This window comes from Schistocerca americana, chromosome 5 (genome assembly GCF_021461395.2).
Source record: "Schistocerca americana isolate TAMUIC-IGC-003095 chromosome 5, iqSchAmer2.1, whole genome shotgun sequence".
In the NCBI taxonomy this organism is placed as follows: Eukaryota; Metazoa; Arthropoda; class Insecta; order Orthoptera; family Acrididae; genus Schistocerca; species Schistocerca americana.
In genome coordinates, this window is record NC_060123.1 from 128,954,072 (window position 1) to 128,961,937 (window position 7,866).

General features: G+C 43.1%; 1 pseudogene; it reads left to right on the top strand.

Annotated features, from left to right (window-relative positions):
* The first annotated feature begins 2,456 nt into the window (after positions 1-2,456).
* LOC124617122 lies at positions 2,457-2,574 on the top strand (annotated as a pseudogene).
* The last annotated feature ends 5,292 nt before the right edge of the window (positions 2,575-7,866 follow it).

Sequence of the window (7,866 nt, forward strand, 5' to 3'; positions counted from 1 at the left end):
GAGATACTGAGCTTCTGCTCTGATTGCAATACCAAATTTGAAACACAGTATCGTATTTAAGAAAAATTTTGTTGGTATTGTATTAAATAAACTTAACATTGTTTTTGACAAACCCATAGAATTAAGAATGGCCTTTGTAAATATTTGTAAAATGCTTCTTGTAGATTTCTGTAAATGTAATATGTTAACATGTGTTACATGGGCGTAGATAACTTAATATTTATAATGTTATTAAAAATGATGTGTGTAGATTTTCTGACACTTCAGGCTACCCCGATAATAACTTTCATAATATTTCATGTGTCAATAAAAGGAGAGTGAGTTTAATGAAAGATGAATTTTTGGTGGACACCATGACAAAATTCATGGGACTGAGGGTTAAAAATGTACTGTCACTAAAATGAAATACAACGCATAATGGTTAGATCAAATTGTGTGACACACTCATCAGGAAAGGAATTAAGCACTGACGATTTCTGAGAATGCGTATTAGATGATGTTGATAAATCTACTGTTCGCTATCTAATTCGATGCAAGTTATATGCATTTTCCATTGTAAAGCAGTGTAAATTGGCATTGTCACCACAAGATGACAAATGATTCATACTCAATGAGAACATGAGCACAGTAGTGTGGAGTCATTCTCGAGAAGGCAGAGGTATTCAGCATGTATGTACGTAACAGGAGGCGAATTAAATTGTTTTAACAGATAAATAAATGAACAGAAAGTAGCGTCCTACAGTTGTAAATGTAATGTCCTCAAATTGTAACCTACATGTTGTAGATGTAGAAAAGATCTAAACTGAAGTTGTAACCTACGTTTGATGTATGTCTTGTGTACTGAAATGATAATCTATGTGTTTTCGGTGTGACTTTAATCTTACATTTCGAAACTGAAAGTTTATGCTGTAACGATTTTGGGTAAAATTTGACCTTTGACTGTGCTTGTCATCATTCACGTAGAAGATAAAGTCTTCTGTAATTTTATAAGTCTTTGAAATACTTGTGGCGGCACTAGTATGGCCTTCTGTGTCTAATCTCTGACATTTATATGGCTCTCTGCATTCAGTCAGCACCTCGGACTGTTTTGATTACGACAGGAATGCTGCCCATGCCTAGTGCAACTGTACAATGTTACAATTTTCGTGCACTCACTTGAAATTAGTAGGAACCGTTTGTTTTATAACTTGTGTATCATTAAGTTATGGTAGATGAAGAGAAACAACGTTTGACTATAAATGAAGAAAGTGAAGTAAGGATATTAGAAGTTATTACAAATTTTTTGATTTTTTTTTTACTCTCAAGAAAGTGAGACAGAAAGTTAAAAGTTGGCAAAAACGTGTAATCTGATGTAAGAAACACTTTCACAGCTTTGCTCCTCTGTGTATGTAGTTTGAAATTCATAAATCCAGTAAAATTGGCGATACACAGTGTTTGGTGAAATCTACATTTTGATTTGAAAAGGCAGTTCTAAGTTTTCGTATGTTGTAGAGTCACAAGTTAAGATCGTGGTATGCCATCTGACCATTGTAACTCCAACCTTTTAGCCACAATCTACATCTGAAGGGATATCTTAGAACATGCACTCCTTTGCGCCATGTTTTAAAATAAGTTATATTTGTTTTATCCTATTAGATAAGATAATAATTTTACTGGACTTTACACCACAAAACATCCTCTTTCAGTAAAAACTTATCTGATCATTGAAAAGTCCAAATGGGAATTTAGGATCAGTAATATGTGTCGGTAGGGATAGGACTGTTAGAGACAGTTGCGGTCACACGTTGTTCGGAGCAGGGTGACTTAAACGCCGTCTATGCAGGTGCACGAAATGTGCTTCTAAGGATCATGAGAAGAGGAGTGTTGGTTGTGAAGCGGCGCTGTCTCCACGCCCCTCTGCGCTCTGTCTTGGACGTGTTACGCTATGATGAATTTCGGTGTTGATTTGCAGGGCACTTTGAAATTAGAATGATGGCGTCAATGCGTTCTTATTGGCTGTCTTTTGTAATACTAAACACGTTAAATGATACAAATGAAGCGTTTCATTTCTGAGTAACTGAATTATAGAGTGATGGTTGATTGATGATCTCCACTTAGGGTGAGGAAGTTTCTTGATTGAACTATATCGATGGCAACTAATAGTCATCTTTCCATGTGGTGTAAGAGTCACAGTTCGAGAACTCTGAAAGACTATTATTTGGAATGAACAATTCTGTTGTTTCACTTTTAAATCAAAGAGTGTAGGGTACTTGGTGATAGTGAACATGAAGTTATTAATTCAATAATATGATCTAGTTATTACAAAAAATGTGTGTTGATACAATTATCAGACAGAGCTGCTCTGACAGAGAAACTGCAGTTTTCAGGCAAGGCATCTGAAAGAAACCTATAGTAGGAAGTTGTATAGCGACACTGGGTTTTGTTTTCAGGATTTTTCTGGTGTCAGTACTGTATCCGGCAACAGTCTTGCCGCAGTGGATACACCGGTTCCCGTCAGATCACCTAAGTTAAGCGCTGTCGGGCGTGGCCAGCACTTGGATGGGTGACCAGCCGGGCCGACATGCGCTGTTGCCATTTTTCGGGGTGCACTTAGCCTCGTGATGCTAATTGAGGAGCTACTCGACCGAATAGTAGCGGCTCTGGTCAAAGAAAACCATCGTAACGACTGGGAGAGAGGTGTACTGGCCACACGCCCCTCCTATCCGCATCCTCAGTTGAGGATGACACGGCGGTCGAATGGTCCCGGTGGGCCACTTGTGGCCTGAAGACGGAGTGCTTGCTACTGTATCCGCAGTCACTGCAGAGCGAGAAGGAAAGGTAATATCGTAGCTAGGCAATTAAAAGCCTACGAAGATCACTAGGCAGATGAGTAGGACCAGAAAGCAGCTCCATAGAGGAAAAATAAACACACTGCTGGAAAAAAATTAGTACACTTTTTTAGAGGTTTACAATTCAGTCAAGATTTACTGTTGCAACAGTGCATATGGAGTACATAAAATGATTTGATTTACAGATCAACAAACAGCACAAGCGGTTCTGCAGGATCAGGTATCGACCGACGCTGAAACACCCATATGGGTGCGTGGTGTAGCCTTCACGGGCGGCAGTGCAGCCGCTGACTCTGGCATCAGGTGGATCGCACAGATGGCAAATACTATCCTGGGATGCGTTATGGCACGCCTGCTCAGCTGTTCATGTAGTTCTGTAAGAGTTGTTGGTCGACGAGTCACTTCTCAACCCATCATATCCGACACCAAAAATACCAGTCGAGCTCATTGTAAAGATCTGTTCAGAATACTGGGGATTTTAACTGCCCCATGTGAATTCCTTTTATCAGTCAGTTGTACACATCAAAAATAACATTGGTAACTAGTGCACAAACAGCACTGTCGATGACCATGCAACAAGAGATAGACTGAACTTACATTTACCAAGAAAAAATAAACATAAAACTCAAAACAGCATTTTATACCAAGGAATAAAACTGTACAATAAATTGAGATTAAAGAAATTGCAAAAATACACTTATTTAAAAAGGCAGCTAAAAAGTACTTGTTATGCATACATTGTGTACACTGAAGGATTACTTAGCTAAAACAGAGTAGGGGTTTGATAAAAATGTTATACAAATAAATAATAATAATAATGATTATAAAATAGTGAACGTTCCACATAACACATTCATTTTATGTTTCTTTTTTTCCTTTCTATAAATACTTACCCCCAAGCTATGCATGGCACAATACTAACATCTCTTCCTCTTTCTGAGCTCAACATCTCACTCATTATGGAGGGATGCTGACTCAATTTTTCAGGATAGTAAATGGGAAGTTGCGGTACAGAAAATGGACCAGAGGTCACTTGTGTGTGTGTGTGTGTGTGTGTGTGTGTGTGTGTGTGTGTGTTTTTAGTGAGTCAAGTGTTATGAAACAATGTATGTATAGTGTGCGCAGTGACTGATAGTGAGATATGAATGAACAATGTGGCATTAAATTATTTAGTAAGTTATTTGTAAAAAAAAGTATGGTATACCAGGAGTAAATCTAACGATTGTCTCTAACTAGAAGTGTGTAAATGTATGTGTATACGAATTAGCTTATTTTAAGTTGATCTAAATTTGTAAATACTTTGACATGTCCTATATCCTTGTAAAAAGAGATCTACGGATGAATAATGCTACTACTACCACTACTATTACGTGCTCGACTGGAGACAAGTCCAGCAGGGAAATTGTTGCACGTCTTGTAGAGCACGTTGAGTTTCACGGACAGTGTGTTGGTGAACTGAGCATTATCCTGTTGGAACAACTTTCCTGTTGCAAGAACGGCAAAAGAACAGACTGTAAGGTGCCAAGACATGGGCACTTACACGTTAGGCTACAAACATTAGTATTAATTGTAAAGAGACTGGCCAGGGCATCAGATCATGACTTAGTTGAATTATGATAAATATGAGGCACTCTCGAGCAGTATTCCCTGCATGTCTGCGTGATTGAGCCACGAACTTAAAGCGTTGATGAAAAGTATCGGAAGTTGAGGATTGTGCAATGTAAAGTCTACAGATGGCCGTAGCTCGCCGGGCCGCCGTGGACGGCAGGTAGCGGTCACCGGAAACGCGGGAAAATACGGCGCTTTTGGGGATAGCCCGGCATCCGGAGCCACCTGTGCTGGGCAACACGTGGCGAAGACGGGAATTTCGTTTGCCTAGGGGCGTTATGACCTACTCGATCATTGGGCAGATCTCAGTGGAGGGATTTCGGCGATGATAGAGCGTTCGATATTGGCCGAAACTGAGTATTCTTCCGCGGCGTTTTCGTACGCGTGGGAGGCGAGAGAATTGTGGAGGCGGACTTCGCCTTCAGCCATCGAGCGGTACGGAGTTGGAGACGGCGTCTAGGCCATCCTCTTCGAAGGGAGATATACGGTCTGTATCGCAGCATTGGACCAACGCGTGTGACCGTGCAGAGTTCTGAGGTTAGATCTCTTTGTGTTCTCAGAAGCGAGATTTTCACCAACGCCAAACCACTTCCAACAACTTACCTAATATTCTCGATCTAGAAGTTATCCTTGCGAGGTGCCGAGTATTTATCAACGCAGTTGCCTGTAATAGGGGCGCATAATTGCAAATTGTTAATGAGCCATTCTCAGGAGTGTGTGGGTGAACAAAGAGATTCACTTTTTTTTGTTAATTTTGTCAGTTGTGGGGAATATCAAATTAAAATGCCAATATTTCGATCGAATTATCGACTTCATTGTAGCTAGCATTTACCCTCTCCTAGTAAGCTTTACATGTATTCTAGTCACTGCACAGCTTGCCCAGACGGAATGGAAAGAAGGTTTGCAGTCTTCTATGTCAGCGACGGACTAATAAGCTTACAAGATATAACAATCTTCTGCACGTACGAAGTGCTGGTTAGCGTCCCCTCCAGAAACACGAAAGGTGAACGAGAGTTGTAGCTTACCGCATCTCTAACCGTAATGCCTGAGGTGGGGCGAGTGTGTCTTGGACGAATGCACTTTACAACACAGCACTCTCCAGGTCTACGTTGTGCGTGCAAGCGACTATCACCTTCGTGGAGGCAGAATCTCCTTTAATTGCTGAAGACCACGACGCTCTATTCCATCTTCTGAGTGATCCTCTGAAGGCATCAGTCGAGCCGTGCATGTCGGTGCTGTGGTGTGAGCAGAAGACGGACTAGAGATGTGCGTATCCGTAGTGCCACCACTAATAACTAGTTCACAACAGTTCGTGTTACACGTCTGGGCTCATACGCCCTCTTACCTGAGCTATGGTAGCTGTACCATCTGACATTGCTGCCCACACAATCCGACGATCCTGGTGGGCGTCTGTGCTGGGTGGACGTCCAGAACCTTGTCTACAGGTGTGAGAATGTTCACCTGACCACTGATACCAGTATCGTTGCACAACTACCGCAGCATGTACCGCTTGTGTGGCAGTTTGCGAAGCGAAGCCACAGTCCGATATCATTCAAACTCGCTTAGTTGGTTGTAGGAAACACGAGTGTGTCCCTGTGGCATGGTTGCCTGCTTGCGTCAGACATTTGCATCAAACTGACCCTTCTGGCTGTGAGCATTTCCTATTAAAGGGTACATACGGATCAAACTCCTTTCTGGACTCCTTTCTGGACCCCTCTACCATCCTCCATACCTACAAATCCCTCATTCGCCCTATCCTTTGCTACACCCACCCTGCCTAGATCTCCGCTCCTCCTACCTTTTACAAATCCCTTCAGATCCTAGAACGCCATGCTTTTCGCCTCGCGTATCACATCTGTCTCCCCTCCCCCATGCAGATCCTGTATGACCTAATTCCCTTCCCCCACCTCCTCCTTTTCCTCAAACGGATATGGATCTCCTACACCTCCTGTAAACTCGATCCTCCTGACCCGCTGATCTCTCCCATCCTCTCCCGCCCCCGTCCGCTGCCATGCCTGTACTTCCATGTCCCACCTGCTCTCCATCTCTCCACTCTCCATACCCTCTCCCAAGGTGGCTTCCGCCAGCTCCCCCTCCCCTCCATCTACACCTCCTACCAACTTTGATCCTCCCTTCCTTTTCCTGTGTTTGTTCCTTTGGGCACCCTCTCTCCCTTCTCTCCCTCTTCCCTCCCTCCACCCTTTCTCCCCACTCCTCCCCTGGGCTTCCCCTACCCCTGTCCCTCCACTCCTCCTCCCATCTCCTCTGCCATTGGCATCTTTGCTCTCCCTCTCCCTCCCCCTCACCCCTCTTCCCCTCTTGGCAGGTCACCGGACTCGCACACGTTACGTGGACATTCGCGCGCCGCAGATAATCGCCATCCGTTTCTCGTGTGTGCCGTCGTGTTTTGTGTCTAGTGTTCACCGTTCACATGTGCCATCGAAATCATCAGTGTTTGTGCGTCGTGTCAACAGTTTGTAGTGTGGATTGTCGTCGAGTGTGAACGGCTCCGTGGTTTATTTCTGTGTCTACTGTTTTATTACCCACCATTATGTCAATTATGTGTATTCCTTATGTTTTTTTTGTCACTGTCTGTTCTACGGCTGAAGAGCAGCGTAGAATGCTGCTGCCAGCCTACCTGTTGTACAGGTTTTAAAATCACAATAAAGAGAAAAAAAAGTACATATGGATGGCGTTCACGTAGCTATGCCACTTCGCTATCTGTTGGCGGACGACGTTGAAACCATTATCAGTAAATCTACTATCCCCCAGATGGCGTATGCCGTCATCGGATCAAAATCGACGTTGTCTTTGCAGGTGCACTAATTTGTTTTCGGCAGTGTATATGAAAACCTTAAATTTGTAACAACAAATCGAAATTTCGCGCCGTTATCCTGTAAGTTGGTAAACCTGCTACAAACAGCGTGCAGAATGGCCTGTAGGTGGCAGCATAGTGCAGATGCACATACACCGTCGCAGTATCAGTATAAAAACGTCCGCCCCACTTGCGACTTGCACCCGGGAAGTTTTTGCGTAGTGAAGGTGTGAAACCTATTGAAATTCATTTATGAATGAAGGTTCAGTACGATGATGCATGTTTGTCACAGCAGCAAGTCTACGAATGGAGTAGGAAGTTCGCTAATGGTGTGACTTCAGTGGAAGATGCTCCTCGTCCATGTCAGGTACAACGAGTTGTGACTCCACAGAACATTGAAGCAGTTGAAGCTATAGTGAAGGAAAACCGCCGAGTGACACTGAATGACATTGCACCATGTTTACAGATTAGTCAAGGGTCAGCACACCACACTGTGCATGATGTGCTTCAATTTCACAAAGTGTCTGCAAGATGGGTGCCACGGCAGCTGACTCCGGAAATGAGAGAATGACGTGTTGATGCTTGTCAAGAACTTCTTCAGAGCTTTGAACGAGA